At 38.5% G+C, this 17,887-nt stretch overlaps 1 long non-coding RNA gene and 1 pseudogene across 1 annotated transcript; both read left to right on the plus strand.

The window, feature by feature from the left end:
* Nucleotides 1-1,228: 1,228 nt before the first annotated feature.
* On the plus strand, nucleotides 1,229-3,356 carry LOC125355693 (annotated as a pseudogene).
* Nucleotides 3,357-3,592: 236 nt separating this feature from the next.
* LOC125354310 lies at nucleotides 3,593-12,802 on the plus strand. The gene is made up of 3 exons (XR_007211476.1): nucleotides 3,593-4,259; nucleotides 4,312-4,321; nucleotides 12,791-12,802. It is a non-coding gene; the product is annotated as an uncharacterized LOC125354310 (long non-coding RNA).
* The last annotated feature ends 5,085 nt before the right edge of the window (nucleotides 12,803-17,887 follow it).

Raw genomic sequence — 17,887 nt, forward strand, 5'->3', positions numbered from 1 at the left:
TGTCATGTGATCTGACTTTCTTCACAACTCCTTTCTCTGAACTATTCTCTGATGACTATTAAGAATAATTATGAACACAGGAAGCAGATATTTAGTAAGAGAAATGGAGATAATGTAGACAGTAGGGAAATAAGCATTAATGCTTTGCAGTACAAAGAGCCTGAGTTTGGGGACCAATTAACCCTGAGTTTGGATTGCCAGATTCAGGAAATAAAAACATAACACATCCTGTTAAATGTAGACTTCAGAAGAAATAGTATGTTTACTATGCCCCATACATTATTTTAGGCTTACATACACTAAAAAGTTATTCTTTCATATTTACCAGAAATTTAATTTAACTAGTGCTCTATGATTTATTTAGTATCTATGTCCTGGGTTGAAATAATAAGTTACCATTCACTCACTTCTTACTTTAAAATAAATAAGAATAGTAGAAAAAATGTTGAGTACTTTCTACTTGTCAGACATTACCCTAAGGTTATTAAAGCATTGCCTTATTTAAATAAGATCCTCATAAAATGTGTTAGCTACCTTTTCATCACTGTCAGAAAATACCCAAGATAAACAACTTAAGGAGAAAAGCGTTTTGATTCAGAAGTTCGGAGATTTAGTGGTAGCTTGGTCCTATTACTTTGAGCTTGGGTTTGCAAACAAAATCATGACAGTATGGGCCTGTGGTAGAGGAGGCTGCTTACCTCATTTGTGATAGGTTAGAATGAGATGGGAAGTAAGATCCTAATATCCCCTCCCAATGACCAACCTTCCTCCCATTAGGACCCACTACCTACTAGTACTCCAGGCTGGTAATCAAGATTTTAACACATGGGATTTTGAGGGACACTGAAGAGAAAAATCATAACAAGTAGATACTATTACTAGTCTCCTTATAGTTATTGGGAGGCTGGAATTGACAACTACATCATCAAAGCTACTAGAAGGCAGAGCCCAGATTTGACTATATTATCTAACCTGATTCTAAGAACCACAACTTTTCCTGGCTATGTCTTATGGCCTCTGCTATACTTCAGTTTGCATAAATGCAAAATTGTGAACCTTTGTTTTCAATTATTATAAAATCTGGGATGTATATTTGTACCTTATTCAGCTTGTGGCCACTCAAAGATAGATGGAAATAATTACATTTATTAAGAGTAATATTTAGGGTGGGCGGGAGGGCGGGCGGCCTCTTCGCCTCAGTCAGGACCTCGGCGCCCACGCTGCCAGCATGACCGATGCGCTGCTGCCCGTGGCTCCCCGGCGGCTGGAGAAGGAAGGCGACGACTACTTTGGGGAAGGGTTGTAATCCTTTGGCACAGACAGGCCGGAGCAAGCTGCAGAATGAAAGAGCTGCTCTGAACCAACAGATCTTGAAGGCTGTGCGGATGCGGACAGGAGCCGAGAACCTTCTGAAAGTAGCCACGAACCAATAGGTACGAGAAAAGGTGCGCCTGGAGCTCAGCTTCGTCAATTCAGACCTGCAGATGTTGAAGGAGGAGCTGGAGGGACTCAACATCTCAGTGGGCGTGTACCAGAACTCACAGGAGGCATTTACCATCCCCCTGATTCCTCTTGGCCTGAAGGAAACCAAAGATGTGGGCTTCTCAGTCGTTCTCGAGGATTTTATCCTGGAACATTACAGTGAAGATAGCTATTTGTATGAAGATGAAATTGCTGATCTGATGGATCTGAGGCAGGCTTCCGGAACACCTAGCCGGGATGAGGCTGGGGTTGAACTGCTGATGGCCTACTTCATTCAGCTGGGCTTTGTGGAGAGCACATTCTACCCGCCCACCCGCCAGATGGGGCTCTTGTTTACCTGGTATGACTCCCTTACTGGGATTCCTGTGAGCCAGCAGAATCTGCTACTAGAGAAAGCCAGCATCCTGTTCAATACTGGAGCCCTCTACACTCAGATCAGAACCTGGTGCAATCGGCAGACACAAGCTGGGCTAGAGAGCACTGTGGATGCTTTCCGGAAAGCTGCAGGGGTTTTGAACTACCTGAAAGAAACATTCACTCATACTCCGAGTTATGACATGAGCCCCCCCCCCCCCCCCCCGCCCATGCTGAGTGTGCTGGTCAAAATGATGCTTGTACAAGCCCAAGAATGCGTCTTTGAGAAGTTCATTCTTTCTGGGATCCGGAGCGAATTCTTCATGCTGGTGAAGGTGGCTCAGGAGGCCGCCAAGGTGGTAGAGGTCTACCGGCAGCTGCATACAGCCATGAGCCAGGCACCAGTGAAAGAGAATATCCCCTATTCCTGGACCAGCCTGGCCTGTGTGAAGGCTCAGCACTACGGGGCTCTAGCCCACTACTTCACCGCCACTCTCTTCATGGACCACCAGTTGAAGCTTGGTGCGGATGAGGACCACCAGGAGAAATGCCTGTCCCAGCTCTACACCCGAATGCCAGAGGGGCTGACGCCCTTGGCCACACTGAAGAATCAGCAGCAGCGCCAGCAGCTGGGAAAGTGCCATCTGCAGAGAGCTGTCACCCACCATGAAGAGTCCCTGAGGGAGGCCAGCCTGTGCAAGAAGCTATGCAATATCCATGTGCTCCAGGAAGTGCTAATGGTGGCCCACCAGCGAACCCAGCTCAAGTATGAACAACACCGAGAGGAAGATGATATCCTGAACTTGATGGGAAACCCCCGATATTGTGTCTAAAACAGAGCAAGAGGTAGAAGTAATACCACCCCAGTTCTTCAAGGTCACGGTCACAGACTACTTCCAGAAGCTAGGCCCCCTGTCTGTGTTCTCGGCCAGCAAGAGGTGGACTCCTCCTCGAAACATTCACTTCACAACGGAAGAAGGGGACTTGAGCTTCATGCTGCGGGAGAGAACACCCCGGTGCAGGTCCACTTCCTGTACCCTCAGTGCTCTGCTGCTCTGGCAGGAACCAAAGAGGGAGACTATATCGTTTCCATTCACAACGTAGATTGTAAGTGGCTGACGGTGGCCGAGGTCATGAAGATGTTGAAGGGGCTTGGTGGGGACGAGATTGACATGAGAGTGGTGAGCGTCCTGGACTCCACATCTTCCATGCCTGGTAAGTGTGCTACATATTCTGTGGGCATGCAGAAAACCTACTCCATGATCTGCTTATCTATCGATGATGAGGATAAAAGTTACAAAACAAAGAAGATCTCCAAGAAGCTCTCCTTTTTGAGTTGGGGTACCAGTATAAACAGACAGAAGTCAGCCAGCACCTTGTGTCTCCCCGCAGTGGGGGTGGTGAGGCCTCAAATCAAGAAGCTGCCGACTCCTTTTAGCCTGCTCAACTCAGACAGCTCACTGTATGAAGTACAACATGGAAGAAGTAAACGTTCACCCCCTGGAGGTCAGGGCCTTTAGATCTGTGCCATAGGAGGAAATAGCTAAATGTCGTCACTTCCCATTTTTCCCAGTATAAACCTGTCTTTTACAAGTGAGATTTTAGAGAAGTGACAAGAATCCTCTGGCAATCTGTGGGAAGCACATTTACTTGGAACTTTACTGTATTGCTGCAAGTTATTTATTTTAGAGATATTGTACATAGAACAATGTCCAGACGATGGCTGCTTTTAATGATTTCAGTTAGAAGCTAACAGAGGTAAACTGAGGCTACCTTACTATACTGGTGATATTTCTAAGTGTCCAAGCTGGGGTAAGCCCATCCTTGATCTTGAGTTCAGTGGACCCTTGAATTGAAGGTAGATCAGGTCAACAAAGGATACGGAAATTTGTTACTAAAATTTTGCCAAGCTGGGCATGAGGCTGAAATCTAAGGACCATGGTTTGAAGCCAGCCTGGGCAGGAAAGTTAAGACTCTGATCCCTAATGAACCTCCAAAAAGCCAGAAGAGAAGATGTGGTTCAAGTAGTAGAGTACCAGACTTGAATCAAAAAGCTAAGAGACAGCATCCATGAGTTCAAGCCCCCAGAACGGGCACACGCACACAACCCCTATAAATGTGTCCCCCAACACTATTTCCTCTGAGGAACTCATTACCTTTAAATAAGATTTTACTCTTCTACCTATGAATGCTATTTCTAGATTAAGTCTAGTGCCAAATTTGTCTTGCTTGTAGGTGCTTTTCTTTCTTTTTTTGGTGGTAGTAGAGATTGAACCACTGCCAAAAATAAATAAAAAACAATTTACAAGTAGTTTGTCCTTTAGTGTGGCTCCACTTAGGATTTTGTCTCCACTATAGATACCATATTATTGAATACTCCAAACTTTTCAACATCTTCTTGTAAGTAAAAAGTACCTAACTATGTGTTTTGAGAGTAGGTCTACATTTTCTAAGGAAAAGATGTAAATGACTCAGGTTTTAAGCTGTATTTGACCTTTTGGTTGTTGTTTAAAAAAAAAAAGAACATTCTTACCAGTTTTGACTTCTTGGCTGCAAGATGGATGACACTGTGACTCTCATGATGAACTCATGGCTGACATCAGAAAGGCCATGTCACTTAGTATAGATTACTGCAATCTTAGTTTTGAAGATTAACCATATTTTTCTATTGTGCAATATCTTAAAGGAAGCAACCACCTTTGGGAAACATGTCACCGCTGCTCCTAACACTGTGGAAATATACAAATAAATGCATCCAATCATCTGAAAAAAAAGAGTAATCTTTAGGCAAGGCTTGATAGTGCATGCCTGTAATCCAAGCTATTTGAAAGACAGAGAAAGGAGGATTGTGAGTTCAAGGACAGCCTGTGTAAAGTTAGGGAGACCTTATCTTAAAAACAAAATACATACAAAAGGGCTTCGGGCAAAAGAATGAATCAACTGGTAAAGCACTTGCCTAGCATGTGCTGGAGCATGTGCCTAACATGGTCAGATATCTGACCATCTGGTCATCATGTAGACACTAAGGTAGGAAATGTCTGTCCACAGAGACCATCACTGATGGTTGAAACATTGTGACTCTAAGAGCCCAAGAATCACTGCTACTCTCAATGGAGAAGGAGAGAGCTATGAGTGACCACATGGTCATGGAGTGGAATGACAGATGATACTACAGAAATAGTGACAAGGAACACTAACTCTGCTTGCCGAAAGCATAAGGATGTCTGTGCCATTTCATTGGTTGTTCTCAGGCTTAAAGGTATGATGTATGAAACTACTTTGCATTCCAGAGCTTCAATACATACTTAAAATAGGACCTGTCTTATAATTATTAGTATTATTACTGAAATAAATGGGTAGTCTTTTCTGCCAAAGAGACTCTGTCAAAAATGAGAATTACGAATGAATCCAAGTCACAATTTTTGGTCTTAGGTGAGATTCAGATAACAAATCTGTATATGAAGAAAAGAAATCCTTGAGCCCTCTTTTCCTTATTATCTACTATTAGAAGTATGGAAGTTGTAAGAATTTACCGTCTTTGAAATATCTGATCTTAGTGCCCTGGATACTGTATATATGTGTATTAGAACTAGGGAAGGGAAAGGGAATACCAAAATCAAGAGACAAAGGATAAAAAGACAATTCCAAAAGCAATACTTACAAAAACATTTGGTGTAAACCACCTGTACAACTCATGGGGAGAGGCGAAGGAAAGGGGAAAGGGGGAAGGGGGAATATAAGGGAGGAGGTAACAAGTGGAACAAGAAATGTACTCACTGCCTTACATAGTAAACTGTAACCCCTCTGTAATTCACTTTGACAATAAAGGCAAAAAAATTAGCCTGCCAGAGGAACAAGGATACTAGACACAATGATGACTTGATTTCTCACAGGGATAGCAGCAGTCACCACTTTCCATGAATACCTTAAGCCTCACCTCCCACAGTAGGACAAGAAGTAGGACAGCATGTATACTCAGTGAGTAGTGTGACAGGAGAAGAACCCTTAGCTTGGATAACTCAGATCTTATGAAATGGGTTTAACAGATGTTTGTCCTTTCTCCATGTAGGGAGAAACACTGCCTATTAGCCTGGTCAGTAAGTACATTTGCCTTTATTTCCAAGGAAGATATACTTATACCTATACCTATACCTATACCTATACCTATACCTACACCTACTCTCCACATCTTCCATGGCCATGAATAAACTGATGCTTTTCTCAAGTGGGAAACAGTATCCCAATCCTCCAAGAATCTTCTTTAAACAAACATCCTTGAGGACGTTATCCCATGCCAAAGGCACCAAAGAAATCCAAGCAATTAGAGTGATACTTCATGTTTAGAGATGGAGCAGCCCAGCCTGACTTTTTAGATGGCTTTTATTGTGAGATCATTTCCTGTAGGGAAGCAATGTTCTAGGAGATAAATACCATGAAGGATGCTTTAGTAACTGTAGTCTTGTGTTCCGTCCGACTCTCATGAAACAAATGTGGATGAGAAATGATGCTTTGGGTAAATATTTAAGAGAATTTTTAACAAAAATCAACAAGGTGTATGACTTGCCAAATTTTATTATAAGCTCTCAACAAACTCTTGTATTTTTCTCTCATACCATTTCCCACAATTGTTACTCATAAAACATTTTACTTTCTTTTTTAATTAATTTATTGTCAAAGTGATGTACGGAGGGGTTGCAGTTTCATACATAAGGCAGTGAGTATATTTCTTACGCAGCTTGTTACCTCCTCCCTCATTTTTCTCCCACCTCCCCCCCGCCCTGGTTCCATCCCCAGCCATGAGTTGTACAGTTGGTTTACATTATATTGTCTTGTAAGTATTGCTGCTTCATTAGTTTGCCATTTACCCTTTGTCTCTCCATTTTGATGTTTCCCTTCCCTTCCCCACTTCCTATAAATGTACATACAATACCCAGGTACCAAACTCAGTTACAATGACATCAGGGGTAAAACTATGAGGAAGAAAGACAAAGGAAAAAGGTGTAGTTACCCATGATACATTAAAAATAACAACCACAATGATAAACCACTTATTTCCATAACTTGGAGTTCATTTCACTTAGCATCATCTTATGTGTTCACATGTACATAGCTCTTGAGCTATCGTGCTCTTCTGCTGGGCCTATCCTAGACATGTACTAATTATTACCAATGATGGAAACCATAGAGTATATGTTTCTTTGGGTCTGGATCACTTCACTTAGTACAATGTTTTCCAAGTCTTTCTATTTCCTTGTGAATGGGGCAATGTCATTCTTTCTGTTAGAAGCATAGAATTCCATTTATTTACCTTCTAATTTAATTTTTATCAGTATCCCTAGGTTACAAACTCTGTTACTTTGTCTATTTATTTTTTACTACTACTATGTTTGGATATTCTGCAACAGCCTCTGACATACAGGAAGAGTAGAAGGAAATACATTCAATTATTATGTTATATTTTTGTTAGTTTATTGTGTGTGCATGCACACGCAAGTGCAAACATGTGCACACACATAAACACTTGTCGTGGAGCTTGAACTCAGGGCCTGGCACTGTCGCTGAGTTTTTTGCTCAAGACTAGAACTCTATCACTTTAGTCCCAGGTCCATTTTCTGCTTTTTAGTGCTTAATTGATTATTAAGACTCAGTCTCCTAAGTAGGTAGGATTACATGAGTGATCTACCAATGCAATAACTATATTTTATTTATTTTTATTTATTTATTCTTTTTGCCAGTCCTGGGCCTTGGACTCAGGGCCTGAGCGCTGTCCCTGGCTTCTTTTTGTTCAAGGCTAGAACTCTGCCACTTGAGCCACTTCTGGCCTTTTCTATATATGTGGTGCTGAGAATAGAACCCAGGGCTTCATGCATATGAGGCAAGCACTCTTGCCACTAGGCCATATTCCCAGCCCAATAACTATATTTTAATGTTGACAGAATTGAATTTGTCTTCACTTACCAATAAAATATAAAAAGTAGTCCCAAGAATTCATCACATCTGCTCTTCAACAGAGCTTGCAAATGCCTTATTTGAGTTTCATAGAAATGACCTAATTGATGATCTAGTGTTTCCATATTAGTTTATGCTTGAATAAGTTAAGGTAGCCAGGCATCAGTGGATCACACCTATAATCCTAGCTACTCAGGAGGCTGAGATTTCAGGTAGCAGTTTAAACGCAGGCAGAAAATTCTATGAGATCACAGGTAGCAGTTCAAATGTAGGCAGAAAATTCTGTGAGATTCTTATCTCCAATAAACTACTTAGAAAAAGCAGAAGAGGTGCTTGGTTCAAGTGGCAGAGTGCTAGCCTTGAGCACTTAGAGGCTCAGGGACAGTGCTCAGGCCCTGACTTCAAGCCCCAAGACCAGGAAAGAAAGAAAGAAAGAAAGAAAAGAAGAAAGAAAGAAAGAAAGAAAGAAAGAAAGAAAGAAAGAAAGAAAGAAAGAAAGAAAGAAAGAAAGAAAGAAAGATAGAAAGATAGAAAGAAAGAAAGAAGGAGGGAAGGAAGGAAGGAAGGAAGGAAGGAAGGAAGGAAGGAAGGAAGGAAGGAAGGAAGGAAGGAAGGAAAGAAGGAGGAATTGAGGGTCAGAGATAGATGGGAATTCATCTTATCTAACTCTTCCTAATTTCAGTCTTTCACTTGTCTCTTGGACCCCTGTGGCAATGTTTTAGAGACATGCTAAGGGCCTGTTAAGGCAAAAGCAGGGAAGTGAGGCTATCTGCTGCTCTATGCTCTAACATCCCATCTCATCACAAGGAGCACTCAAGGTCCTAACACAAAGAAATATGAAATGCATTTCCAAACTTTTGGCCTTTCCCTGATGTTTTCAGAATTTTCTGGGGAAAGGAGGTGTAGTAGAGTTTATAAAGACAGAGACATCTTTACAAAGATAAAATATCCATGAACCTTTGAAAGCTCAAGTTTAATAGCCTAGACAACTTGTTTTGTTCTCCTACCATGTGTAACATTTAACTTAGAAAATAAGAAATTCCTGCTTCCTAATTTTCTTTCTGTTTAAGATGAGTTAGCAGTGAATCATGAATAAGATTGATGAAGACCATAAATTTTTACCAAGGCTATAAATTATGTCATATTTATGAAGACTATAAATATTCTAAGAATTTAAGAACCTTATGGCAGGTATGGTAGTGCAAGCCTATAATCCTAGTGCTCAGGACACTGGCAGCTAAGGCATGAAAATCAGGAGTTCTCAACACTAGCTTGAGCTACCCAGAAAGACAAAGAAAAGGAAGGGAGGAAGGAAGGAAGGAAGGAAGGAAGGAAGGAAGGAAGGAAGGAAGGAAGGAAGGAAGGAAGGAACGGAAGGAAGAAGGAAGGAAGGAAGGAAAGAAGGAAAGGAAGGAAGGAAGGAAGGAAGGAAGGAAGGAAGGAAGGAAGGAAGGAAGGAAGGGAAGGAAGGAAGGAAACGGAAGAAGGGAGGTCTGAGAGAAAAAAGTAAAAAGGAAGAAAAGACATAACTTCAGTTCTTCCAACTTTTTAGCAATTTCACTCTCAGTCATTGTAGTAAAAAGGAAGTAAAGCAAGCAACCCCACATATAAGAGCCTGGGCAGGCATTTCCCTGATGTACAAGTGTTTGATATTCTGCTTTTCACAGTCTCCACAGCATGCCTGTGATCAATTGTTCCTCCAGCAGCCAGGTCTGACAAAGATGTTGCTTGGGAGAGGAGGTGCTCTATAAATGTAATAAATAAATGAATGGAAGAACTGAGCAGGACAGCATAGACTCTGGATTAGATACAAGCAAGGATTTGGTTTTTAAATTTGAATGGAATATGGGACTAGTCTCAGTCTTGCACCCTGGAATAAAGCTATGATGATTTATTTTTGTGAACATATCACAATTTTCATTCTCCAGCAGCTGTAACTATTGGAGTATCTGAGAACAGATTGCTTTATGGCTTAAGGAGAGCAAACGCAGGCCTCTCTTGACTTACAGGCTAAGTACTTTCACTCTCACTTCTAAGCAATGAATCTCTGTTTTCTAGTGGATTCCATGAAAATATTTTTTCGAGTTGAGATGCCACACCATAAAAGTTTCTACCATGGATATAATGAAAAACTTTTAGAAAAAGGCCAGTCATCAATTTTTCCAGGAGATACTGGACACACATTATTCTTACAACATGCAATTGATTCTCATCTAGATAATGCATTTATACACTGAACTGAATATTTTGTGTTCTTGCAGATTCACAATTTTCATCTTTTTCTTTGGAAATGGGAATTGATATGGAGCCATTACACACTACTAGAACGTTAATGAGCATTTCCCATCTGCTTAGCCTTTTTCTTTTAAGTCTGAGAGTTTGATTCCTAGAATCAGAGTACTATAAGGAGAATAGTCTAGCACAAATGAGAACAAGTGTAGTCCTTTGCTCATAGAGAGGTAACATGCCATGTGCTCTCTGCATGTACAGTATTCTCACAGCATACACAGTTCATGCAGTTTCCAGGTGTACCTGAGCCTCAGTAATGTAATCTTACCTTTGTAACTCAGCTTGCCACTGGGATGATGATGAGAGCATCACTCAGTATATAAGGTAGTGGAAACTATTTAATGTAAATAAGGCAATGGGAAAAATAATAAGGCAATTAGAGAAATGCTTGCTATGTAACAACATAGAAATATTGGTCAGAAAATTTGTACAAAGATGAAAAATACTAGTTTTCTTTCATTTCTTATCCTGATTTCAAGACCATAAGACTATTAAAACTTCCACAGACAAATTGGCTACACAAGTGCAGAAAACTGAAGTTAGATCCTTATATACCACACTGTACCTGAATCAACTCCAAATGGATCAAACACCTCAATGCAAGATCTAATGCCCCAAAAATATTACAGAAGGGATAGGGGAAACACTGAGGCCCCTAGGCACAGGTCAAAACTTCATAAATAAAGATCCAGAAACAAAACAAATGAAAGAAAGACTAGCTAGATTGGATTGCATCCAAATGCATGGCAAAAGACATAGCTAGAAAGATAAATAGGAAGTCCACAGAAAGGGAGAAGATCTTTACTAGTTATGCATCAGACAAGAGCCTCATATCAAAGATAAACTCAGAGGTCAAAAAAGTAAGCTCCCCAAAACAAATCCTCAACGTAACAAAACCCAATTAATAAATGGGCTAAAGACCTGAAGAGAGATTTCTCTGAATAAGAACTAACAATGGCCAATAGACACATCAAGAAATGTTCAACATCTCTGGCCATAAAAAAGTGCAAATCAACACAACATTGAGATTCTACCTCATTCCAGTTAGAATTGCCAATTTGAAGAAAACTAACAATAACAGATGCTGGCAGGGATGTAGCCAAAAGTAATGCTACTACGCTGTTGGTGGGAATGTAAACTGATTCAGCCACTCTGGAAAACAGTATGGAGGTTCCTCAAAAGTCTGGACATAGAGCTTCCCCATGACCCAGCAATCCCACTCCTGGGAATCTAGCCATTTGATCACAAACCAGGCTATACTAAAGCCATCAACATAACCATGTTCATTGCAACATTGTTTACCATATGAAATCAACTCAGATGCCCCTCAGTGGATGAGTATATCAAGAAAATATGGTATTTTTGTGGAATTTTATACTTCTGTCAGAAAGAATGGCATGGCCTCATTCATAAGGAAATGGAAAGACTTGGAAAAAATTACATTAAGTGAAGTAAACCAGACCCAAAGAAACAAAGGCTGCATCCTCCTTTGTAATAACTAGAATGTGCTTTAAAATCTACAGGTAATCCCAATGGACAGTAAAAGACAAACAATTACACCTGAAGATGATTAATTAAACAATAAACATTCACACAGTGAGAACAAAGGAGAATAATCTCTAGGGCTCAATAACTATGTACATAAAATCATATAAAATGCTTATAAAATGAACTCCAAGAAATGAAAGTAAGATGTTTGTTATACTGTTGGGGTTCTCTTTTCTTATCCCTTTTTGCAGGGGGTTGGTTATTCCTTTATGTTGTTATTCTTGATTTCTCTACCCTTTGTCTTGTATATATGTTTATTTGATTTGGGGAGTGGAAGGGGAAGCACAAATACAGTAGACAAAGGGTGAACCAACTCAGCAGTGAAACTCACTGGACACTATGTGGAAATGGGCTATACAACTTTGGGGGGAAGGAGGAAGTATGTGTGGGGGGGGGGAAACTGGGAGAATGAGGAAGGGAGTGACACTATTCAAAAGGAAATGCATTCACTCATTACCTGACTTATGTAACTGTCACCCCTCTGTACATCACCTTTGCGATAAAAGTTTTTTTAAAACAAAAAATGAAACACCAGTAGAGAAATTCTAGACTTGAATTTAAAGGAAGGGAGCTCAAAAGGAGTGACAGATGCCTAAACTAAGCTGATCAGATCAATGCTGAGCTGAGACTGGAGCTTAAGGAATCAAAAATAGTTAAAACTTTTGAAACAGAAGGAACAAGAAAAAGTAAAAATTTAGACTTAAGAAATCTACATAGAAAATGCCTAAATACTTGACTGAATTCTCAGCTCTGTGTGTAGTTAGGACATAATGAACCAGCATTAAAAAAAAAAAAAGTAGATGGAAAAAGACCCAACCACAGAAAGCTATAAATTCAATAACAAAGATTTGGCAGTTATTCTCATTCTTACCAATCAGTATGAAGAAAGCTCGTTAACAATCTTGAGAAACACGTATAGACTTATTAAATTCACTTTTTAGGATTGTGATCAATCTAGTTCCAGAATAAAGATATCTTAATATGTCCACTGAAAAAATCAAAATAAACAACAAAATACTGAGAAAGGCTGCAAGTGCCTGTCTTTTAAAGCAAATTGGGACTTCCTTAAAAGAAGATAACAAAACACATACATTCAACGACATAAAAACTGCAATGTCCAACATGAAGCAAAATTTTCTAGATATGCCAAAAACCAAAGAAATGAAAGTCATAGGAAAGAAAAATATAGTCTACATAACATGATAAATGTACTAGTATTCATATACAAACCTCTAAGACTTCTATACATGTTTTAATTTTATATACATGTTTTAATTTTATATGAATATTTAGAGGACAAAAGATAAAGTTAAAGTCAAATCATAGGATCTAAAAATGATCAAGTGATCTAACATATATGTAACTAGTGTTTGAGAAAGAGTAGGCAAAAAAATCACTTAAAGACATAATGACTAGTGTGTTTCTAATTTGATAATACAGAAAAATTTGAAAATCCAAGTAAGCACAAAGAAAAGTACAAAAAATCATGACAAGTACCTGTACGTAATAATCAAATTTCTGACTACCATAAGAAGAAGAAAATCTTAAAATAACCAAAGGGGAAAAAATTACAAAGATGGACTAAGATCCAAGCAGACAATCAAAATGATGAAATTAATTCATCAATAGCATGTCTACTCTCAAAATATTGTATTTTAAAGGAAATTCCTCAAGCTGAAGGAAAATTATATGAATGGAACATTGAATTTATACAAGGGAATTAAATCTAAATCCAAAGACACTTGTTCTCCTTTAAATATATCTTTAAAATTGGTGTGTACATCATTTATATAGATAGGTAGTTATATATAAAATTTATATAGAGCTCATGTAAGCGTGTTTGTGTGTGTGTGTGTGTGTGTGTGTGTGTGTGTGTGTGTGTCTATATGTATGACTATGGCTTCAACTCAGTGCCTCCTGCTCTTGCTCAGCTTACCTGCCCATGTCTGGTATTCTCCATCTTAAGCCATGCCTCTACTACAGCATTTTGCTGATTAATTGGAGATGGATTCTTTTAGACCTTCAGCCTGGGCCACCTTTGAACTTCAGATCTCAGCCTCCTGATTAGCTAGCTGGTATTAAAAGCATGAGCCAAGACCAGCTGGCAAAAAGATATTTGTTTGAAATAAAATAATAAGAATGTATTCAGGAGTTGATATCATGTTTGCATATAAATTGAAAAAGTAGTAATACAAAAAACAGAAGAAAAATGAAAGTAAATATAGTAAGGTTTTAAATATTTTTAAAGTCATCTGAGTATTTAAATATTAGACTGACAAAAACTAAAAATTACATTGAAATCCTTCGAGCTCGCACTAAATACTACATCAGACAAATACTGTCCAGCTAGTTTAGGCATATACACACGTACACTCACACACACAGTAAAGCAAATCAATGCGTTTCAAATCAGAAAAGATGTGAAGGTTGTTAGAATCATCACTATAATGGAACATAAGGAGACAGACCTTTGTGATAATTATGTGACAATGTTCTGTTTCCTGTCTGTCTATGTACTATATGGATGTGTTCACTTTGTTGTATGTATACTTTCTATATTTACATATATGTATGTTTATGTAAAGACAAAGAGGACATAAATGAGAGATCATCTGAGAAAATAACTAATTCACAACAGACAATGTATAGCTTAGACTTTTTTGGGTCTAGAATACCTTGGAGTTAGCCTGAATAAGATTGCATGTCCTTATCTGATTGCTGTGAAAACTACTTATCCATTAAAAATACATTTCAAAAACTTTCAGTGGTCTTTTAGACATCTAAGAACATCAAATACAACTCTCAGACAACATAGCTTTCACTATTACAAACAAGCAAACAAAAAGCACTTCAAAAGACCACAATTTTATGACTTAATATTTCATAAATGTTCTTGCTTTTCATAGCCAATTTCCTATTCTGTGGTTACAGGATTCAGGAACAGAATTTTAATGTATAATTTACAATATTACTCCTGTACATATTCAGCTTATAGTTTCATACTTTGCTACAATTACCAAAAAACAGAAATAGTGCCCTGAATCCACAGGAATTCAACCTATTTCCAGACCCCAGTGAATGCTAAAGCCACAGACAGCACAAGATCCTATTGGCCTTCACATACTTACATATGGTCAAGTTTCAAAAATACATTTTTATTAGTTGTACAAAGGAGTTATCATTCAACAAAGCAACATACGGGCAAGTTTAATTTATAAATTAGGCACAATAAGATATTTGCAATGGCAAATAATAAACAATTATAGCAAGATGTTTGAGTAAAACTTTGAGTTTCACTCAAGTACATGATCCACATGTTGTAAATGTCCCAGCGAAGTCTTTTTGTACATTAATTTATGCTGATATATTTGTGATATATGTGAATGTGTCCAAAAATCACTAATTTTTATTATATTCATTGCTCTTGGTGAACAATGAATATAGAAACTAGAACAGTAAATACAGAAAGTTAGATAAAGTATGCTGCCTTTAGGGCCATCAGTAAGACCTTACATGTGAAATAGGTAAAATACCCATCAAAACCCTATTCAGTAGCACCTCGTCTTTGAAGCCTTACTGGATTCCAATGAGACAGAAATAATCAGTTTCCTTGAAGCCTCACCAGCCTTGCATGCTTCTGCCATTACAGCATGTGTTTTAGTGAGCAGAGATGATTTGTTTATATTTGTTTCTTTGGCTAGCCTGTTTTAGCCATCTTTGTATGCTCAGCACCTAGCACAAGGCCTAACACATGGCAAGTGCTCAAAAATGCTTGAAGGTGAGAGAGAGGGTGAAGGAGGAGAAAATGATAAAAGGAAGGAAGGAAATTATTTTCTTAACACTTGCAAATAAAGAGGAAGATAGTCTCTGGTACATGAAAGACACATTTGTCCATCAAGCTTCAATCTGTACCCACTGTCACAAGTAATTAGAATCTTTTTCGGGTCTTCTCACAGTGATGACTGTAATTCTCTGAAAATATTAATCCAGTGTTAGACTGGTGCTTCATGTCCTGCTATGCCAAATGAATTGTTTCCCTTATGATCTGGGACAGTAAAATATTTTACAAATATTATCGTGCCAAATGAGTATGTGTAAAAAATTGTCCTCAGGGCTTCCAGTAATGAAAGAGTATCTCACCAAGAAAATAAACACACTTCCCCAACCCCCAGGCAACTTCATCCACTTCGTTCTCTGATTCCCAGAGCACATACTCATTCCCCCAGTAAAGCATTTTGTGCAGCGTGGCAGTCTGTTCTGTTGCATTGCATGCTCCTGGATGGAAGAAACTCTATCTGCATCTTTCATGCCCAGATCCTAACACAAGGGATGGCATATGGAGGTGTTCTATATTTTTTTTTTGGGGGGGGGGGAATTTCAAGAATACAAGAACACCTTGCAATATTTATACCTGAAAATGTTTTGAATGTTCAAACTAGCGGTCCCACATTCAACCTGAAAGTTATCTCCAAATTAAAGAAATAACAATTGGCCATTGTTAAGAGTTAGCTGAACCCTGTAGTGGCATATCACCCACATGGGGCTATTAATCATTCTCAATATCCTGGGCACAGTCAGAGCACTCCATAAAGGAAGACAGCCTCTGATTTCCAACAGTATGTAGCAGTAGTTGTAATTTTTCACATGAAACTTGATAATCTCAGAGATGTTTAGATTCCCAGTAAAACTACAAAGGTAATAAATAAAAAGATTAAAATGGAAGGAATTTTTTTTTATTTAAGTACAAACAAATGCCAAGTGTTACACTAGATGTCCAGGACCAAATGCTGAGATAAGATGTGCTTCATGGTTTCACACATTTAGGGGTTTGTAGTATTCTAAAACATTCCTCTTATAATTGATAAATGTTACCAGAACATAAAAAAAAATCACTGAGACTACAGCAATTTGGTATTCAATTCTGGTATTCATTTAGCTGGAAAATCCCCTAAAATACGCTCTTAACTTACCAACAAAAACAAACAAATTAATAAAACTAAATGCCATAGCCGTGGTTTCCCTTCCAAAAATGATGGTTTGCAGAGTTCAAACTCAGAGACAAAGCTGCTCTTATCCAGCAGATAACAAACAGCCTTGGAAGGGAGCAGAACAAATCTTGAACTGGAGTTTCAACCGTGGAATCGAATTGATTAGGAAATCTCTAGCATGCTTATGAACCCATATGATACAAGGGTACCAAGAAATAGTGGCTCATGCACACATCTTTAGAAGGGGGTTAAAAAGCTCTGTAGCAATTCTTTTTAAATTTCACTCTTTAAAATAATTGGACACTGAAGGAGGAAAGTTACCACCATGATTATAATCTGTAGATAACTTTCAAAACTCTCTGTATAATAAAATATTTGAAATTGTATATACTGGAATTCATTGGAATGTAACTTTTGTCTGCTTGTAAAAAAAATTTCCTAGTCATCCTAACCCTTCAAAATGTTTGACTTTATCTACTAAAACAAACAAAAATGATGCCTGAAGTATAGTCATTTGCCTGTGAATGACTCCCTGTCAACAGTGAGATGCAAACATGGTGAAAGTCTCATCTCTTACTGCTCTGACAAGACAAAAATTCATCTCTCAAAGTGTACCTTGTCATAGAGCCATATTCTTCCATTTCAGAGACTATTCTTCCATTTCAGAACAAACAATCCTCATATTAAAACCTGTTATTATCATTTGGGGTATGCATTTATAGCAGCAAATACAAATAAACTGCAATGTTCCATTTTTCGTCTGGGATACTGATATAGCTGACAGGGCCTTTCCTTTCAGAAATTTCCAGTTGAGCAAGAGAATAAGATAGAGATATAGACAAATTAGATTAAAGATAAAATATTCCTAGCAAGTTCTAAGAAAGGCATTGTTGGTATGCCGCAGGATTTTAGGAAGTAGAACTGCCACTAGTTAGCAAAAAGTGTTCAGAACGTGTAGAAAGATGTAACTATTCCATTAATGATGGATAAAAACAGTGATGCCTACTTGTCAGATAATGACAAATGGCAAATATGGTGGCCAATCCCTGCCCTTGGGAGGCTAAAACAAGAGAGTTTCAGATTTGAGGCCAACCTGAAGAACACAATGACAGACTGTGTCTCAAAAAAAAGAAGGTACTAAAAGTGATGCCAAAGATTTGTAGAAAATATTTTCAAATTATATATATATATATGTATTATATATATATATATATTACCAATGCCAATCCTGGGGCTTGAACTCAAGAGTCTGTGCACTTTCCCTGGCTTCTTTTTGC

Source organism: Perognathus longimembris, chromosome 7 (genome assembly GCF_023159225.1).
Source record: "Perognathus longimembris pacificus isolate PPM17 chromosome 7, ASM2315922v1, whole genome shotgun sequence".
NCBI classification, from domain to species: domain Eukaryota; kingdom Metazoa; phylum Chordata; class Mammalia; order Rodentia; family Heteromyidae; genus Perognathus; species Perognathus longimembris.